At 33.3% G+C, this 22,572-nt stretch overlaps 1 pseudogene; it reads left to right on the forward strand.

The window, feature by feature from the left end:
- The first annotated feature begins 1,864 nt into the window (after nucleotides 1–1,864).
- Nucleotides 1,865–10,661, forward strand: LOC100597912 (annotated as a pseudogene).
- The last annotated feature ends 11,911 nt before the right edge of the window (nucleotides 10,662–22,572 follow it).

Genomic DNA, 22,572 nt, shown 5'->3' on the forward strand with positions numbered 1-22,572 from the left:
TACTGTTATGGTGGCTATGTGATATTATGCATTTGGCAAAACCCATAGATGTGTTACAACACATAGAGTGAACCATAATTGAAACTATAGATATTAGTTATAATATCTGTAGTGTCAGTATTGTTTTGTTTTGTTTTATTTTTGCTGGAGTCTCGCTCTGTCACTCAGGCTGGAGTGCAGTGACATGATCTTGGCTCACTGCAACTTCCGCCTCCCAGTTCAAGCAATTCTCCTGCCTCAGCCTCCCAAGTAGTTGGGACTACAGGTGTGCACCACCACGCCCGGCTAATTTTTGTATTTTTAGTAGAGACAGGGTTTCACCATGTTGGTCAGGCTGGTCTCAAACTCCTGACCTCAGGTGATCTGCCCACCTCGGCCTCCCAAAGTGCTGGGATTACAGGCATGAACTACTGCGCCGGTCCACTATTGTTTCAATTGTAACAAATCTGTCACACCAATGCAAGATATCGATGATAGGGAAAACTAAGGGCAGTAGGACAGAAAGTATACAGAATTCTTTCTACTTTCTGCTCAATTTTTCTTTAACCCTGAAACTGATCTAAAAAAAAAAAAAACTTTGTTGACTTTTTTAAAGAAAAGTAGATATGAAAGAGTAATCAAAACTAACCTTAGTTTAGTTTTTTTTTTTCTTGTTGTTCTTTTTTGAAGGAGTCAAAAACAGGCATTTTGTTTTATCATTATAAACCACAAAATTTATTATTTCCATAACTTATTTTGTCAAGTTAGTCATAGAACACTTCATTTCAAACATTGGAGAAAAAAATAAACTTTGTTCATAAATACTGTTTATTATTTCATTTTTAAGTTAGTAAAGTGAAATACGTTAGGCTGTGCTCTTGGCAAATTGCTGCAATGGACAGATGGTTTTTTATTATCTATTACACAGAACTAGAAGGATGGTGACAGTGTGTTTGGTAGGGATGCTTATTCATCTGTGATAGAGAAATTTTTGAGCTGCTTGGCCAGAGCACATCCTAAATCTTCCTCTCTTCCCCTGCCTCTGCAAAAACATCTGCCTAAAACAGCGTGTGTGTGTGTGTGTGTGTGTGTGTGTGTGTGTGCGTGTAGTTAGGAAGATACTTTCCATCTTGTGTCTTCCCAAAGGCAAAATCATATGAGTGAAAAGTGGGCTATTTAAAATAACTTTGAGGGTTATTTTTAAAGTGTATTCCTCTTTTTGCTTAAAAATGTAAAATCTTATTTGGCACTTATTTTGCTTTGCTAGCATATGTTTCTAATGATTAACTTAGAAAAAGTAATTTCTCTTTGAAACAGCTTGTAACTGGTAACAATTGGTGTACTAGCATGGTTATTTATCTACATAGTGTATTTTATAGACAGAAGAAACCTTCAGTAAATAATACAATTTCACACTACATACTTTAAAAAGATAAACTTATCTTGTGCTTATTCTAAAGTAAAACATAATTTTTTATGTTTAATAAATGCTGTTTTTGAGAAATATTAATTTGCACAATTTTAACAACTCAGTAAATTAATTTCATTTAAAAATATACTGAGAATCTTATTTTGTTATGCAAAAGTGTGCTCCTTTAAGTTGAATATTATTTGTACCTTCAATTTGTTCTGTTTTAATTTTCTTTCTGCATTAATCTTTCTTAAGTAGTAATTACTGAAGCAGTAGACATAAACATATAATCTGGTATTTGGAATACATGTAGTAGCTTGATAAGTGATAACTACAAGAGTTATTTATGGTGTTTTTTCTCTTTTCCTCATGAATCTAGTTTTATTTTTCTTTTATCTGGTGCTTTCCCTGACAGATTTTCAAGGTTACAAAATTGGCTGCTTGAAGTCAGATGTATAGCAAAGGCCATTCGTCATGTTCACTTTCACATTAATAGGCCCTATCAAAGAAGAAAATCTGCTCAAACCTCTTAGAAAATTTCAAATGAATTCATTATGTAAGAATAGCTGGAAATCAGATTAAGCATGGGAAATTACCCTGCAAAAAGTTCTGACTCAAGTTGTTTAAATTGTTTTTCTAATCTTCTAACTTGCCTACCTCTGTTTTTTGCATATAATCTGATCATATCCAAATAATATAATTACATGAACATCAAAGAGAGCCAAACATGCTAGCAGAATGATGTTTTAATTAACTTTTTATCAGAGAAGAGTCAAGTGCTTTCCAACAGTGGCATCCTTAGTTTATCAGATAATTTCCCAAATTCATTTCCATGAAATTAATGACAATAGATATGTTTAATGCTCTCCAACTATCTAAACATGCCCAGATGATAATTTTAAAAATATTGGAAGTTAATTTCACCAAAATATTATATTTTTGAGTCATCAAAAAGAGTAACTTATAGCACCTAGGGATGTTTGTCTTGGATCAAGGAAAATCAGGGGAAATCAGGAGTTTATTCAAACAGCTACCAGATGTAGGAAACCTCTCCTGGTAATGAATATCAAGGCAAATTTTAATTCATATTTAAAGTCAGTACTGAAGATAGTTCGTATCTTGAGCCATAATGAAATTAATTTAATTCTCTAGAACTTATCATAAGAGTGGTGGAGAGTGACAGAAAATAAAAATCCAAAGAGTGAGAAAAAATATTATCTGTTAATCACATATAATCAGATTATATTGTCAGATAATATATTATGATATATTATCTGTATGAAGTTTATTTTACTTCTCTCTATTAAAATGCAAATCTGGATTAATAGGGAAATGACTTCTTACAAATTTTAGTGTCCTTATTAAATCTGATAGACATTGATTACAAGTCAAATTCCAAGATTTTTGTTTCACCTTTACATCAGTGGTATCAATTTTTGTATTAATTCAAGAATATGTATCCTTAAAAGGCAGATACTTGTGTCTTAATAGGATTGCACTGAGCATGAGTTTCTGTGGTTAATGCACATTTACTTAAAACTTTAAAAATTAGGTTTTTGTCATCATTTTGAACTAGTAAAATTCAAATCTTGAATTTTCCACTAAGTCTTTTCTTCTACTTTATTTCTTATCTCTGTTGCACCATTATCCTCCATTCTGTATACAGCCATAACATTTCAAGTTATCATTGACATTCTTTGCTATACAGTCAATTACAAAGTCCCATACATTTAAGTTTTTCTATCTTTCAAGCTTATTTTTTTATTTCCAAGCCAATATTTATCTTCCTTCAACTGTCCAAAATCCCTTGTCAAATGTTGTGAAAACTTAGAGAAACTTTTGATATTGAACTGTGTGTGGTTAAAATGTTAATATTCAAGATAAATATCTTTGATAATACTAAGTAAATACTATGTAATAAAGAATAAAGTTGGTATTTTCCTTAAGTTTTGGTGTATTTTATGTGGATAAAATAAAAATGCACACATTGATGCTAAATATGTATTATTTTCATACAATGATCCAAATGCTTTCTACAAATTAGTTTAACTTACAAGAAATCCTATGAAATTTAAATGATTATTATCACAATTTTATAGATAAAGAATCTGAAATATAAATAAGAATAATATTAAATTTCTAGATCCTATATAAAATATTCTGTATTTTCATAAACAAATATATTGCTGTAGTTAACGTTGTTTCTATTACTCATAGCCACACATCATCACGTAAAGTTTTCAATCTGTAGCAGCATGTAATAGCTTTCATATTTTGCTGTGATGAACAACATATTTTCTCATAGATACAATTATAGCATATAGCCACCAATGTGGCTGAATAATTTTATGATCAGTATATATGTATGTGTGTGTAAAAAAGTAGTGAAATGAACAGAATATCTGTAACTTTAGTAAAGTCTATAAATATATTTGAGATTATACTAAAATCTCTAAGTGCATACTTTTGTGATATAAATTGCTGAATATTACATTGATACATTAAAAATTTCAGGCACAACTAAATTAACTATCTCATTATTAAATATTTCAGGAAGAATTATATTGAACTTTGCTTTTCTTTGAAATAAGGTAAATAATTCCTCATAACATATATAAAGCATTTGGACCATCATGTGGAAACAGTAAATATTAAAGGTATAACTGTTCCCTTTTATTCACTCATTCTTTTCTCAGAAAGATTGACCTTCCTTTCTTTTGTCGTGTGATACAGCCTTCTCCAGTGGGAAGAGTATGCCTCCTTCCAGAATTAGTGCTGGGCTTCACCATGTAACTTGATTTAGCCAATGGCATGTGAGCAGAAGTGATAACTACAACAGCTTTTAGAGCCATAGCTGGTTTTTGCCTGCTGTCTTGCTTTTTCATCTTGTTACACCTGTAACCACTGATCCTTCAGTTAGGGCCTAAGAGAGAAGACACATAGATAAGCTAAATAAACGTAGAAGCAAAGAACTGCAGCTTACTCTTGGCTGCCAAAAGGTGACATAAGTGAAAAATATCATTATTATTGTAAAGCCACTGAGAAATTTTGGAAGTTTTGTTATTCACCCTTGCCTGGGGAAGATTACAAATGCTCTTAGCTATTTTATGTGTTGTCTCAAAATTGTTGGGGCATTTCTCATGTGGCAGCATGCTGTAATCCATTAAGAGTAAAATAATCCTGTAAATTTGATTACCTAAATAATTAAGCTAAAATCATAGCAATATGCAATCTGGAACAGACGCCATGCTGTAAGGAAACTTTGGCCAAGGGCCAAAGGTATGGCTGCTTAGAAAGGGGTGAGATAGAAGGCCTGAGGTTGCTGTCCTTATAAAGACCTGCTGGCGAAGTTGCCTTTTGTCTGGCATGTGGGAACCTGGATTTTGGGAAAGTTCCCACTCTTCTCAGAACTAAAAAGAGTGGCTCACCCTGCCTGAAATACTTGTAAAAACAATATGGCTTATGCTGAACATATAATTTCTTTCTGCAAGTCTGATATTTCATATGTGCTAGGAATAGGGTTCTTACATGACTAGACCCTAATAAAACTGTGGACATTGAGTCTCTACAACACATGGTGTCACAACATTTGTTGGAGGAATTAAGCATGCATTGTATAACTCCAATAGGAGAATACTCTTTGTAAGCTGCACCTGTTTTCCTCCAGACTCTATCCTGCATCTATTCACGTTGCTGATTTTGCTTTGTATCTTTTCACCGTAATTAGTAATAGCCATGAGTATGACTATATTCTCAGTCCTATGAATCCTCTTTGTGAATTATCAAACCTGGGTGTGGTCTTAACAGTCCCCGCCACAACAATGATATTAATTATATTGAAATACATTAATTAAATATAACAATTAAAGAGCTGAGAGACTGGATAATTTTTAAAAAAACAAAATACATGCTTCCTACATAAGATATACTTAACATTTAACAACAAATTAAGAGCTAATTAATTTTATTAAGATGGAGTGACACTCCATCTTAATAAAAATGTATTTTAAAAATTGTTTAAGAAAATAATTAAAAACCAAGTAAATAAAATAAACATGTAACTCAGAAAATAGGAGAGTTTTCAAAAATAAAGAGGTTTTTATTTATGTAAAAGAGGCATAACTTACCTAAAAGAAAGGTATTACTTACACTAAAGATACTAATAAATTAAGACAGAAAGAAATGAATGCTTTCAGAAATAAATGCTACAGTATGTTCTCTGGGAATAAAAGAAAGTCTAAATTGTTCATCTATTATTGAACAAGAAAACAATATATAATTCATCAAATACAAATTGAAAGTATAAAGCACACAATTAAACATGTTATATACACTTTACAAAATGCAACATATTTCACATTTTATGTGTGTTTCTTAAGAGAGCTATTTTATTTTTCCATATATATCATTTATTCAATTATTACACAATTAATAGATATGAAGGTTATAATAGCAAATAAACTTATATAAACTTTATATATAAACATATTATATACATAGTTTATTTTGCTATTATTTTAAAAATTATGTGCAAATATATCTACAAAATCTGTTCTCAGAAGTGAGATTGCTGAGTCATAGGCTGTGAATATTTAAAGAACTGGTTGCTGGTGACTAGCTAACCCATTATCATCAATGGGTATATGGATATATCCCCAAGCAAAATGTGTGGAGTACCTACTTATCTCATCTTTTCATCACTTTCTATGTCTTTGCCTATCTCACTGGGAAAATGTGTTACTTCATTAAATATTTACTTTGCAATAATTCAAATATCCTTTTTTACTTATTCTTTCTTAATTGGTGAGGTAATCTTCCATTCTACACTGTAATAATTCACTAAGCTGCATACTTATGACTTGTGTACATTTCCGTATGAACATTTGTGAAATGTATCCATGTCGTGAAAATAGCTATAGTTTATTTATTGCATTGCCCCCTGGCATTACACAATCTACTTCTCCATTCTGCTATTTAACAACAGTTTTAATCTTCACTAAAATGCATTACTATGGGCGTATTCTTTCTTCTCATATTTCTTCTTAAATATTTCAAAGAGTGCAATTAAATTTCCAAAAAAAAAATTATGTTAACTGCAATGGCCTGAATAATTGTGTCACCTTGGAATTTATATATTGAAATCCAAACCCCCAATATGATCATTTTAGAAGATGAAGTCTTTGGAAAGAAATTACTTGGTATGGTGGTGCCCTCATGAACGGCACTAGTGTCTATTAAAAAAAAAAAAATCCAGAGAATTCTTGAGCCCTCTTTCTGCCACAAGAGGATACAATAAATATACAATGAGAAGTCTGCAATCTGTAGTCCAGAAGAGGACCCTCAAAAGAACCTGACCATGCTGGTGCCCTGATTTCAGACTTCTAGCCTCTAGAACTCAGAAATAAATTCCTGTTGTTTATAAGCCATGTAGTCTGCGATGCTTTGTTATGGCAGCCAAAATTAAATAAGACAAAAACAGTTATTAAAATAACATACTTTTATTTATTACATGTTTATTCTCTCAATTATTGACACAATTGAGTATCTTTTTTTTATATTGGGGGTTTGCCATGATCACTATGCTAATATTTTATGGGTGTGGGATAGGAGAAACAGTAGCGGCCAGTGGATAAATAGTCTTCTCCTAGTTTTTACAAAGGTGACTAACTTCAGGCTACACAGTAATGACAACAGAAGAACTTTTCCTGACTCCAAATGGAAGATTTCAACAAACATTCTGTAGACATGGAATAATAATTATGACCAATAAGAATAATAGCACAATTTTGGTTATAGCTTCAGGATAATGCTTCCCTGAGTACTATTAGATGATGGATATATAGTCTGTCACTCAGTCAACTACAAAACAGGCAGGTGAGTTGGTGAAACAGATTTCCTCCCTATTTCAAAGAGACTGACAGGATATATATTACTTCTCATCCAAGAAAAATAAAAATGTCATCAGATCATCCACATCCTGTCTTATTAATTTGCACTATTCCACAGTGCACCCTGGTACACTAGTATGTTCGTGTGTGTGTGTGTGTGTGTATACACACACATATACATATAGTTATCAATAAATGTTTCACTTCCAAAATTATTTAAAACATTTAGCTACTGACTGAATTCATCTGTTTTTCAAGATTACTTACTCCAATATTCTACTCCAGATATTATTCCAACACTTTGCATCATCTAATTTACTGACACTACCAGTTTTTAAACTTCACCACACCTATCATTTTCTTCCTTTCTTCTTTACCCAACATATAGACAGGGCTCATCATTTTCTTTCCCTGCTCTACATTTCTTATACTTGCTGGGAAAAATCTCTCATCCCAAATTTTAATGATTAAAACCAATTAATTTCCTCTTCAGTGATTGTATGCAAGAAGTATACAATTGGAAAAAATTGAAACAGCTATGCTCACTCTTTTGATTTTATGTGAATGGAGATACTTATATATCTCATGCAATTTATAATTTCTACTAAGCAATCCTCCTATTTTTCCCCTAGGTTATGAACTCTCAAATACTTCCAATATGAACGTTTTCTCTCATCAAACCTCTAACCTCTCCTTGCCTCTTGCATCAAGCTGATACTCTGCCATCTACTTTACAGAAAAGGGAGTAACAGAAGAAAAAACTCACCTTTCTTCAAGAAATATTCCAACTGCTCTGCATCTGTGAACGTGCTCTGCCTTCACTCCTGTCACTGAAGATCCTTCACTGCACAGCTCTTTATCTCTACTCAACGTGAGTCTTAATGTCTCTTTAGTTAATTGTATAATGGCCATAATCCTCCCAGAAATTTCTGTTGATACTTCATCACAATGTTAAAATAAATCACGGGTCTTGGTCATAACTTCAAGATAGTACTTGCCCAAGTTACTTATTAATTAGAAATGGAAAGATAGTAATATCAAAGAGCAGAAGTCACACACTACCTGAACTCAGCAAAACAAGTTAAGCTCATCAGTAATGGGACAAACAGAAATCATGTGCTTCCTATCATTATGCTCAGAGAAGGATGAAATATTTCATCTGGTAACCCTGCCAAAAATGTTTAACTTGAATTTAATCATAAATAAACATCATACAAATATGTAAATAGAGGAACATCCCACAAATATCAAGGACATCAAAGACAACAAAAATACAAGGAATTGTTCCAGATTATGGGAGACTAAAGAAATTTAACAACTCAATGCAAGTTAAAATCCTGCCTTGGATCTAGGACCAGATTTTTGTCACTTACAGCAATGGAACAATAGGAAAAATTTAAGTAAGGTCATTAAATAAGATACTAGTACTGTATCAATGCTGATACTACAGTTTTTATACTTGCACTATAGTTAAATATAATCTTCATCTTTTTTCTTTACTTAAGAAAAAATATTGAACATAACAGGAAAGACTTAAAACACTGTAAGATGGTAACAGAAAATTCAACAGGTTTTTGACTTGTTTGCTACAGTATGTGGAGGTACTGACCTGAAAAATACAGAAATTCACCATTCTGAATTATCTTGTATTTTATTTCAAATCCATTTAATTAACCTTTCAAACATATGGTTTTAAATATCCATGTCTTATATAGAAAACTGCTTGAAACATTTCTGTGTTACTTGAATAATCATTATGTGTATATGCATAAACCAGGAAAGGTCTAATTGCTATTTGGATTATTTACAACTAAGTGGCCCATGAAAAAAATGAGAGTCCATAAAAATGCTATTGTATGCTAAAACCAACCTGTCTTGCTCATTTTAATTGTGAATGAGAATATCAGTTTATAGATTTTAGAAGCATAGGCTTATAAATGTTTCTCACAAACAAGAACAAAGGTTATAGAAGCAATCTGTCAACTAAATGCTTTAATAAACTTCCATACATAATGCTTTATTTCCCCCAGAAAACTGGGTTTTCTGTTTCCAAAAGGCGGATCACTAAGATGCCTCTTTTATTCTGTGTAACTAACTTATTATTTTAATTAATATAGTTGTAGTATGTATGTATGTATTTATGTATGTATGTATGTATGCATGTATTGAGACAGAGTCTTGCTCTGTCACCCAGGCTGGAGTTCAGTGGCACGATTTCAGCTGACTGCAACTTCCACCACCTGGGTTTAAATGATTCTCCTGCCTCAGCCTCATGAGTAGCTGGGACTACAGGAGCGCGCCACCACGCCTGGCTAATTTTTGTATTTTTAGTGGAGACGGGGATTCCCGATGTTTGACAGACTGATCTGGAACACCTGACGTCAAGTGATCCGCCCGCCTCGGCCTCCCAAAGTGCTGGGATTACAGGCCTGAGCCACCGTGCCTGGCCTGTTGTAGCATTTCAACAGATCTAACATGGTGACCGCCATGGAGTTGATTTGTTGTTGTTGTTGTTGTTGTTTTCAATCATTTGTATGGCATATATATTCAGGTCATTTAAAAATAGAAGTTTCTAGGTTGGTGAGCACATGAAGGTTCTGGAAGGGTGGCATGCCCTGAGAGGGCATGAAAGCTCTATGCCCCTTCCCGCATACCTTGCCCTGTGCATCTCTCCTATTTGACTGTTCCTGAGTTGTGTCCTTTATAGTAAGTCATGACAAATCAAGTGTCTTAACTCGTTTTCATAATGCTTTGGAACTTGCAATACATCTGAGAGAAATTCAACATGTCTGTCTGTATGAAATTGGTTGGTGCCAAATGATAAAGCTGAATAAATAAAGCAAGGATAAATTTGATTCCTTAGAGAGGCTGAAAAAAATAAAGGGTTCAGACGGTCCCAGTGCTATCTGCCTGTTTAACTGCAGATTGTCAGGAATCCACTGGTGATGTGGGAGGCACAGTTTGTCTTTAAAGAAGCTCACACACTCTTCAAAAGGAAAAACAACCAAATTGAACAGTTCTCTGTGAAAAAGTCAGAGGGAGTTTGGAAACAAACCTTAACCAAACTGCCCTGTGTGCTGGCATCTACCGAAGTGTTATACTTAAGCCCTTCCAAACTGTTCTGTTCCCAGCCTATAGAGGAATTAGTCAAATTTCACCAGTGAGTGGATAATTCATCTGTTGGATTAAAGTATTTGCTTCTTGGTGCCATACATAAATCTCTAGGAAACTCAGAAGATGTTGTTCAGTTATTTCAGCAAGCAATTAAAGATGAGTTGTGTCATCAGTATAACTTACATGTTCAACTGTATGCTTGCTGTGAACTGGGCTATTTTCTATTAGTGAAAGCAGAGACTAGAGAGAAGCAGAACTCTACTTTTTAAATTATTGTTATACTTCAAGTTTTAGGGTACATGTGCACAATGTGCAGGTTTGTTACATATGTATCCATGTGCCATGTTGGTGTGCTGCACCCATTAACTGGTCATTTAGCATTAGGTATATCTCCTGATGCTATCCCTCCCCCCTCTCCCCAACCCACAACAGTCCCCAGAGTGTGATGTTCCCCTTCCTGTGTCCATGTGTTTTCATTGTTCAATTCCCACCTGTGAGTGAGAACATGCGGTGTTTGGTTTTTTGTCCTTGCGATAGTTTACTGAGAATGATGATTTCCAGTTTCATCCATGTCCCTACAAAGGACATGAACTCATCATTTTTATGGCTGCAAAGTATTCCATTGTGTGTATGTGCCACATTTTCTTAATCCAGTCTATCGTTGTTGGACATTTGGGTAAGAACTCTACTTCTTAAGAAAAGTAGGATTGCTCTGGCTCCAACTTTGAAAACAGATTGCATTTCTACATCGATTCCAGTCTTTCTCAGAAAATTGGTTTCTCAGTGACAGATCTGATATTTCTGCTCTGTCACTCTCCACCCAGGTTCTGTTTTTTAAGATCAAAGCAGAGGACAAAGCTCTTGTAAAGATGAGCTTTTGTTCTGAAAATCACCTATGTCAAAGACACATTTTTCCAGTTAGGCCGACATATTAAATATCTCCTCTTTTAAACATATGACTAAAACGTAATAATAATAATAATAATAACTACCTGGGAAGACAGTTAAATGAACTTGTTCATTTTAACTTTGTGATTTATTAATTTTAAAACAAAATTAAACTAAGTATTCAAAAATAAAATACAGAAGCGACTAATCTCAGTCATTATTGATCTCAGCATATTCACACTTAAAGAGAAGGGGGGGCAAGATAGCTATACATTCTTCGTTTTTATTTTTGTGTTTGTTTGTTTCAATGATAAAAACAGATGAGTCTATTCTTCTAGATACCAGAAATTGTCATAGCACCATAAACTGTAAGTTATTGAAGTTCTTAATTAAACAGCTTTTACCTGTAACACACTCCAGTTGAGTCTCATTTTAATTTTCTTTATACTACCTTTCCTTTGAAATAGAAAGTAAATAATGTTCTCTTGGCAGCTGTTTTCCCTTATTAACTAATTATGATTATATTTATCCAATATTTATTGGACTTTTACCACACATAGAGTACTGTGGTAGGCTCTGACAATACAATAGTAAATGAGATATGTCCCCATCTCCATAAATGAATATCTGGATTTCTAGAAATGGTAACTAAGTGAGCAGGATATCAGAATAAGAGACAAACAGAGGATAAAGTGAAAAGATAATTCTGAGAATACTTTTGAACTCTGCATTGTAGTTTTGTCCTTGTTTCATACAATATCCAGATATCCATGTTTATTTACTATTAAATGATGAAAAGAATAAACAATATGTGACTCATGTGAAGACAGATGCCAAGGGCAAAAAACCAACCAAACCAAACAAACCTGGACTTATTTTATTATTATTTTTTTTAATTTCTGCTTTCACTGATTTTTTAATATAATTACAATGAAGGTAATCTTTGCTTATGCAGAGAAGAATATTCAAGAGAAAAAAGATGATAAATTTGAAATCAAGAGCCAACTTATTAGAAAGTTCAGTGCATTTGTTTTGATATTCAATTAAATGTCTAATTTGAATATTAGATTTTTTAAAAAAGCATGCCCATTATTGAAAGCTCAATCGAAATTAGCCAAATTCTTTAGAATCTTTAGAGATGCTTAACATAATATTCCTATACTCAATGAGAATATTTCATAATTTTTGGCTTAAAAATTGAGCATAATCTATAGTCTAAAAATGTAATGAAAAGAAAGTAGGTAGAAGCTACCCACATTTGCAGTCTTAGTTGTGTCCTAAGCTCCTCTTGATGGGCATTGCTCATATCTGTAGCATACAAATACTTTTACAATAGGTAGGTCTGCTTCAGTAAGAATGTTATAATTTACGTAGTTTTTTTCTTCTCTGAGAAGATTAATTTAAAGTTTTTTTATTTGCAGAGGTCCAACCTCATGTAGTAAATTTTTCTTTTCACAATATTTCTCCAGCTATCCTCTTTTTTTCATTATCTTCAGATACATAGCTTTTCACCTAATCTAATTCAGAAACTGCAGTGTGTGGTCATTTCATATTTTCTGTCTTTCTTCTCTAATCCATGAAAACTAGCATCCAATTTAAATTCTTAAAACTTAAACCTGACACAAACACTTTCCTTATTTGAAATTATATAAAAGCCAACAAAAATCTCAAATTACCCCATTCCTTCCATAATTAAATGCGTTTTTCTCACATTGACAGTTCATGCTTCACCCACCAATTCTTATTTTGCATTCACTATCTGCTCCCAATACCTTTTCTGATAACCAAAATGTTTCACTGAACACCCGTAGTATTATTTAGCTTCAGTAATGGTATCAATAATGGCTAACATTGTCTCTTGGAGCTTTATATATACCAGGCATCTTCCAGAGTATAAAGTAAAATAAGGGTAACTTTCATAATATTAAGGTTCTGCAAATAGTAAGAGACAGTGCCTGGCTTTGAATCATTCTTCTCCATTACTATATCTTACCTTATTTTATAATTATTTATTCAGGTGAATTAATTTTCCTGTTCCTACTCCCCCATCTGATTGTTAGTTGTAACAAGTAGAGACTGGCTAGCCATCTTCAAATCCCATGTCATCAATATTTGAATATTTATTGACTCAATAAGACTAACACAGCTGTATAAATATATAGAACACAGGTGAAATAAAACCACATGTGTAAATGTTTACACCAATACTAATAATTAGAATTAATTATGTTAATTAAATACTTCTTTGTGATGCAAAAGAGTGATTCTACCAGTGTCACTTAATTATCTTGATATTATTCTTTACAGTAAATTATCAAAGTCTGAAGTTCCTAAATGTGTTTATTTATATTACAACAGATATGAATCAGTCTAATCAACCATAATTATAGTGAAAATTTGAGCATGCCAAAGAATATATGCAATAGTGTATTGAATGATTATTACAATAATGAACAAACTAAACTCTATTCAACCAATTTTAAAAGTCACATTAGAACCTTAACAAATAATGTTTCTCTTGTTGAGAATTATAAGGAATAATGCTTTCATTTATTTAAACTAGTCATTTTTGAGGAAAGTATTAAAAATAGCTATTACCTATGGACTTATAATGATTATAGTGTACAATTCTGAGTCCAAGAAATCAGACTAACATATTGTGTTTTCTTAGAGGTTGTGAATTAAATAAATTGTGTGGAAGAGCTCAGAGAGTGATGAGGTTATAACACTGGGGCTAATACCAAAGAGTATTCCAGACAATTCTTTAAAAATTATTATTATTATTATTATTTTAAGTTCTGGGGTACATGTGCAGGATGTGCAGATTTGTTACATAGGTAAACCTGTGCCATGGTGGTTTGCTGCACCTGTCAACCCATCACCTAGGTATTAACCCCAGCATGCATAAGCTATTTTCCCTAATGCTCCCCCCGCCATGACCAGCCGTCCCTCGACAGGCCCCAGTGTGTTGTTACCCTCCCCGTGTCCATGCGTTCTCATTGTTCAGCTCCCACTTGTAAGTGAGAACATGCAGTGTTTGGTTTTCTGTTCCTGCTTTAGTTTGCTGAGGATAATGGCTTCCAGCTTCACCCATGTCCTTGCAACATTCTAAGAAAAAATTTGAGGTAATATTTTACATTTTCTTTTCAAATGCTCTAAGAATTCCAGTACAAAGGATCCAAACCTGAAGATACCTCAAGAAGTCTTTCATCTACTATCAGTTACAAAACCCGAATTTCCAAGATTTTTTTTTCAAATTTATCTTGACAAAAACACCATCCCTGGCATTCAACAAGGATGGTAGACGGTTAAATATACGTTCAGTATTTTATCAGAACAACATAAATACCTTATTGCCTGTAGTTCTTTACTATATTTCATTTTGATCTCTTACACTACCTGAGCTCTACCCTGCTCATTTTATCACTCTTTTTTTATGCATTTAAAATGAGATTTCTCCAATTACTAGGGATTTCTAATCTTTTTACATTATAAAATAATACTTATCTATTGACTTCAATAGGAAATACAAAGTTTGTCAATCTTAAGTGACTCTACCTCACCAATAAAACAGTTTTAGGGGAATCGTTATATATATCAATTTCCTTTTGGAAAATTAAGTTAGCATATTACACATGATGGTAACTTATACAGTAAGCAAAGTATGTACTTTTGAATAAACCAATATTTAAGGCATTTGACTATGCAACAACTTTTTTCTTGCAGTATATATAATAACATCTTATAAACCACTGCTTTATTAAATAAAATATGAGAGAGGCAGAGACAGAAGGTTATTCCCAAGGAACTATTCTCTACTTGTTTTAAAAAATTGGCATTTTCCTTTTGTCCGTACTTATCAGCATGAAATAAATAAAAAAAAAAGAGTATAATTCCAAGCTTCAATTACGTGGGAGTGTGGCTATGATCTAATATCTCTCTGCTGCTGGTAAAAAAGAAGTGGCTAAAATTGATTTGGATATTTGTGTGATTAGCTTATAATAAGACAAATTTGCTAAATTATTACAAATATTAACAAAATCTTAAAAGACAATGGTATGTATAATTCTTTGTTCTTTACAAAATATTTTTGGAAATTTGATTCTACTCATATCTAATATTTATTATCATTGTAAAGTTTTCAATTCATAGAGAATGTTTGCATCATTTATGGAAGTAAGTTTTGTGTTTTTCTGCATTTTAACCATTAAATATCATAGGGAAATTTTTATTTTTTTGATATGAAATTTTTTTTCCAGTGATATCTTTTATTAAACTTCAAACATTTTTCCTCAAATTTTAATTTTGAAATGCCTACTGGCCTTATTTCCCAGAGTGCTAATAATCTGAATAGTGAGCTCTTATTATTTGAAAAAATTGTGGCCTTTCAACCTCTAACTTTATTTTATTTTAATTTTATTTATTTTTAAACTTTTATTTTAGGTTCAAGGGTACATATGCTGGATTTTATATAGGTAAAATTGTGTCATAGGAGTTTGTTGTACAGATCATTTAATTACCCAGATACCAAGCCTAGTACTCAATAGCTATTCTTTCTACTTCTCTCCCACTCCCACCCTCCAACCTGGGTAGGCCCCAGTGTTTGTTGTTGCCCTCTTTGTGTCGATGTGTTTCATCATTGAGCTCCCACTTACAAATGAGAATATGCAGTATTTGGTTTCCTGTTCCTGTGTTACTTTGCTACGGATAATGTCCTCTAGCTCCGTGCATGTTCTTGCAAAAGACATGATCTTGTTTGTTATTATGGCTTCATAGTATTCAATGGTGTATATGTACCACATTTTCTTTGATCAGTCTGCCATTTATGGGCATTTATGTTGATTCCATGTCTTTGCTATTGTGAACAGTGATGCAGTGAACACACCCATGCATGTTTCTCTATGATAGAATAATTGATATTCTATGAGAGAATAATTGATATTCCTTACTGGGTATTACCCAGTAATTGGATAGCTGGCTTGAATGGTAGTTCTGTTTTTAGCTCTTTGAGGAATCACCACATTGCCTTCCATAATGGTTGAGCTAATTTATACTCCCACCAACATTGTATAAGTGTTACCTTTCTCTGCAATCTCACTAACATCTGTTTGTTTGTTTGTTTTGACTTTTCAGTAATAACCATTCTAAATGGTGTGAGATGGCATCTTACTGTGGTTTACATTTGCATTCCTCTAACAATTAGTAATATTGAGCTTTTTTTCATATTGGCCACATGTATGTCTTCTTTTGAAAAGTGTCCTGTTGTTTTCATTTGCCCACTTTTTAATGTTTTTTTTTTCTTGTAAATTGGTTTAAATTCCTTATGGATACTGGATATTGAACCTTTGTAAAATCTATAATTTGGAAATATATTCTCCCATCCTGTGTGTTGTCTGTTTACTTCATTGATAGTTTCTTTTGCTGTGCAGAAGGGCTTTAGTGTAATTAGATACCATTTGTCAATTTTTGTTTTGTTCAGTCTTCTTCCAGTCTTTTCCCTCTATTATTTTCTTGAAATAAAATCATACTAAACATTATATTTCATATGTTGTTTTAGTTTATTTTGCATTTTATTTTATTATACAGGCAATATCAGAACTGTAAAAAAGTGTGTAGTCTTTTTTTCCTTACAAACCAAATACTCACAAAGCCAATACCCAGATCAAGAAAAAGAATATTCACAGAATTCCAGATATCTCTGTTTCTCTCCTTCTAGACACTGATCCCCTACAAAAGTAAACACTAGCCAAACTCACTGTGCTATAAATTACATTTTCCTCTTTCTGACATTTATATAAACTGAATCACAAATTTTAATTTTGTTTAGTGGTTTCATCCATTCAACATTATGTTTGTGCAGTTTAACCTGGTGGTTGAAAGTAACCATGATGCATTTGTTTTCGCTGCAATTTATCCATTCTGTTTTTCACAGATCTTCAGGTTCTTTCCCCTTCTGAGTTATTACGACTAATACTGCTATTGATGGCCTATGTAGGGATTGTCATTGTATACATACGTAGAAATAGAAGAGCAGAGTCTGCAGGTTGTAGTGAAATGTATCCAGTATACATTTAATAGTATTCAATTCTATCATTAAAAATAACTAGAACATATATATGAAACAAAAAAGAAACAAAACATAAGACAGTTGGATGAATCTAACTATACAGACAAGTAGCTTGTGAGATAAGTTACACATAAATTATGAAATAAATTTTAGTTGTCAACATAAAAAAGAAGGATGGAAGGACTAAGAAGGCATAGGGATATTCATTAAGTATATGAGGAACTTTGATACCCCAAATTATGCACATAAAACATTAAATATTCATGATACAGTAAATATGCAAGCCACATGAGTCATTCAATATTCACAGAGCTTTTAACCAGCCACCCATTAGTGACGCCCATCGTCATTCATTTGTCCTCTGCCATATAGTACCCGTAACTGTTTATCTGGCCAATTCCTAAGGCTCAGCTACAGGCATGCACCTTCCTGAGTGCCTTCAAAAGAACAGGAATGTTATAGTTACAGACCCTTCTATCTGCTGACTTCCTTTTTTTATACCTTAACTCTGCTTCTTGTATCCCTGCCATCAGTAGGAAAACTTGATGAAGCATAAAGAGATAGGATACATGTACATTGCATAAAACAAGACTCAGGTAGCCTGGTCATTCTACTCTGCTTGCATGCTATCCTAAGTGTATAACCCTACCTTCTTCTCTTGCCCTTGGTTCTTACAGTGTGTTTGAAATAAATTCGATAAACCATGAGATTCATTTATTTCAATTTTCTCAGTGAGTCTGTTCTGTAACTTCAGTAATACACTTGTATCAATTTTTCACACTTCCACAAGGATAGAATGCAATTATATAGGCATTCCAATTAAATTAATAAGAGGATGAATTCGTGCCCTAAAAAATATTCTCTAAAATGAAAGCAATATCCAAGATGAAGAAATCTAATTTAGAAGGACTATCAAACAACACACCCACAGTTTATATTAAGAAGTTGAATATTCAGACCCAAACTCAATTTAGATTTAATAAGCCTCCCAAAAAAGGTCTTGAAATCTAAAAGAAAAAGCCCAAGTCTAAAAAAGATAACTTTGATATTGTTGGAAACTTTAACAAATGACAAATAACAGAATATGACAGAAAAAAGATAAAATATCAAATACCCAAGTATGAGGAAATGACCCCAGAAATTATTTTCAATAGAAAGAAACTCAAAGCCAAGGCAGATAGCTTAGACATTATATAATGATATCTTATAAAAGAATAGGGCAAAACATTAAGATACAATAGCCCAGCTCTGGAAAACAGAATACATAAATTTGTATTTGCTTCTCCCTTCTCAGTCTCTACTCAGAGGATAACAAAGTGAACATTATGATCTGCTGATGTTTATTTACAAATCCTAAGAAATTGCTGGTGACCACTGAACTTTAAATTCAGGAACTAGGAACTACACCAGATCAAAATTTCTATAAATGAATTAGAGTGTGTAACTAAAACTTAGGAAAAAGTAATGAATGGATAGAGCAAATTAGGAAACACTCTATTCAGAGCCACTGTTCTACAAGCTGCAGGCAGTAAACGTTGGTGGCAACTGCACCATGCAATCTCCACTAGTGCACAGAGTGCACAGCTGTGGGTGCGTGGCTGCCTCCATTTAGATTTCAAAAAATGTCCCAGACACCCTCAGGGCCCAGGCAGAGAGCTGCTACAGGGGCAGGGCCACTTTAGAGACCTCTCACTAGGGAAATGTCTAGTGGAGGTTTGGGAACAGGTCTACCCTCAAGACCCCCACCTGTGTTAAACTCCAGCCAAGGAGAGCCATAGACTTCGTGTCACCACTGTGCCTGGGACCACTGGAACCACACCTGGGACAGTTGCGTATTGGTGTGCCAGAAAGCAGGGAGCAGAGATTTGTGGTGGTACAGGAAAGGGAGGAGAGTGTGGAGGCCAGTAGGGGCCTCAGGTCTCTCCTGATATTTTTCTGTCCCCCAGGCCTTGGAACTCTAGACCTATGATAGAAGTGACAGACCTGATGATCTCCAAAATGAGTTTAAGGTCATTCCTCCATTGTCTTGATGAATAGCACCTAGCTGTCTTCATCCATAGGAAGGACTGCTTGTCCATGCCCTTGGTGTAATCTTGTAAACGGCTTTCTCATTCTTTGCAACATGGGGAGACTGTGGTTTTTCCAAATCTTTCAGTTCTGCTTCCTTTTTATCAATTTCATATTTACATTTTTTTCTCTCATCTAGTATTTTATTTTAAGTAGTCAAGTGAAGCCAAGCTGCTCCTTCAACATTTTGCTTAGAAATTCTTTTGTCAAATACCCCATTTCATTTCTCACAAGTTTCACCTTCCACAAAACACTAGGACATGAACACAATTCAGCCTAGTTCTTTGCCACTTTATAACAAGGATTACCTTTCCTACAATTTTCAATAACTTGCTACTTACTTTTTACCTGAGCTTCATCAGAATGGAAACACTGTTCATATTTCTATCAACATTCTCTTCACAGTATCTTAGAAAACATCTTCTAAGACTGAGGCTTTCTCTCTAACTTTTGTCTTCTTCTGAGCCCTCACCAGAATTACTCCTAATGCTCCCCCATTTATGGCAGTGTGGGCTTTTTCCTAGCGTGTACTTCCAAAGTCTATCCATTACGCAGTTTCAAAGTCCCTTCCATATTTTTAGGTATTTGTTCCAGCATCAGCCTCACTTCTGGTAGCAATTTCTTTCTTAGATTATTCAGGCTGCTTTAACAAAATACCTTGGATTGGATAATTTATAAACTACAGAGATTAATTGTTCATAGTTCTGGAGGCTGGAAAAGCAAAGATCAAGCTGCCAGCAGATTCAATGTCTGGTGAAGGCTCACTCTCTTCCTCACAGATGGTACCTTCTTGCTGTGTCTTCACATAGTAGAAGGGGCAAACAAGTTCCCTTGGGTGGGCCTCTTTTATAAGGCACTTATCCCATCTACCTCATGACCTGATCACCTCCCAAAGGTCTCACACTATTCCACTGAGGATTAGACATCACATATGAATTCTGGGAGAATGAAAACATTCAGAGCACAGCAAATAGTGTATCAAATTAGTACTCCCAAAACCTGAATCAAATATTACATAAAAGAGGTAGCAGTGAAATAGATACTTTAATAAAATGTGGTTATACATTTAAAATATATAACCCTAATATCCTTTCCATAATATAGAAATAATTTTAATTACTGTAATTTCTATTTTCACAATGCATGCAATCTCAAGAGCTAATTCCTTTAAAAATCAAGTGAATTATTTTAGATTAACGCATAAATAAAGCTTAGATCCACATATCTGTTGGCAAATGAATAAAACATCTTAAGACATTTTAATATGCCAATTACCAGGCTTTACAGTACTGCATATCTACTCTCAAGTAGCATTCAAGCTATAATTTTTCTTCTGGTTTTGGTTAATATTTTTCATCTACATTTCTCTAACTTTTACAATACATATTTTAAAAAGTTAAGCAGAGTGAAGAATAATGTCAATAATAATAATTATAGTGTCTAGTACTTTTCATAACTTGGCTATAAAAGCATTTTCATATGCATCATCTCATTGGATTATCACCAAAAATAAATATTATTATCATAGATATACAAAGAAGTGAGGCAAATACAATTTTATGATTACATGAAACTAATAAAGCCATTAAATTGCAGAGCTGGAAATTTCTTCAAGTATTTTAACTTCAATTGAAAAGCTATTTTCCACAGTTCACCTACTTCATAGGGAAAAATGGGAAGAATCCCACTCATAGTAATATTTGTCACTGTAGTGATATAAAATTTGTTATAGAATTAAAAGTTATTAGAACTTTTATATTATTTATTGCTTTCTGAAATATTTTTATTCATATGCCCTGTGAACTTCTTCCAAGTTACAATAGTTTATAATTCTTTTCAAAATCACTTTTTATTTATAGAATTCCCTGTTTCTTCAAGTACATTATCTTTTCAGAACTAAATCATGTAACCAATATTATAATAACTAATCCATACAGTAAATTATTAATGTTATTATTTTTGATAATTTGTACTTATGCTTCATTCCTTGTAGGCTTTCTTCCTTCATTTTTTGAAGGACTATGTAGTGAAAAATTTCTGCTTATTGTCCCAATAATTTAATTCTCCTTCCTTCCTTCCTTCCTTATTTCCTTCCTTCCTTCCCTCCTTCCCTCCCTCCTTCCCTCCTTCATTCCTTCCTTCTTTCCTTCCTTCCTTCCTTCCCTCCTTCCTTTTATAACTTATTTCTCTAACAGATGCATACCTGACTGGTATTTTTTTCATTCTCTATTCCTTATAAATCATTCTCCAGTTTCTTACTTACTAAAATTCTAAAGCCCTCACTTCATCTTAGAACTTGGGTATCTACTTGTTAAAACTTTCCCTAGACTGACATTCAGAATCTGCAAAACTCTGAATGAGCCTTTACTATTTAATCTTATGTGCACACCATAATACTTCTGTTTAAGTCTTAAGGCACCATATGTTCACTTAACCCTACATGTGTTATGCTTAAGCTCCACAGCAGGTGTTTATACATTACTGTCCTCTTAACTAAGCACATCACATCCATATTTCAGATAAAGTTGGTGAAACTTTCAATAATTGTCCCAACCATCTTTTATTTTGCCTACTCTCAACCCCTGAAACAATTATTTTGAAACGTAAATCACCTGATCCCTTCATGGTTACCTAGCTTCTGTGTGTGGATTTTATATAATTCAAAATTGCATTACGACAACAGTAATATGTCTTATGAGTCTTGTTTATATGAGATGTGTCATTTAATTTAAAAAGAGATCATCTGCACCAGTCAACTAGGATTTGTTTTAAAAATAAGTATGCCTAGCTTTTTCCTACTTTCAATCTACTGATTTAGAGTTTTTGGGTTATCTTGCCTGACTAGAAATCTACATTTTTAACATGTGTACTCAGGTGATTTTTACACACATTGAGTTGTGAGGACTACTGGTATTATGGAGAATGATGTTGGAATTAACAGCTGTGAAGACTTTACTTCTCTGTAAGCTTGAGTTTTTTCTACTGTGTAAAACATATATAATAGCTATTGCACTGGTTGGGCGTGATAAATGTGTTTAGGCTAACATAAAGCTCCTACACACAACAAGTTCTCAAAAGGTATTTTTTTTTTTTTTTTTTTTTTGAGATGGAGTCTCACTCTGTCGCCAGGCTGGAGTGCAGTGGCACAATCTCGGCTC

This window comes from Nomascus leucogenys, chromosome 7b, assembly GCF_006542625.1.
Source record: "Nomascus leucogenys isolate Asia chromosome 7b, Asia_NLE_v1, whole genome shotgun sequence".
In the NCBI taxonomy this organism is placed as follows: Eukaryota; Metazoa; Chordata; class Mammalia; order Primates; family Hylobatidae; genus Nomascus; species Nomascus leucogenys.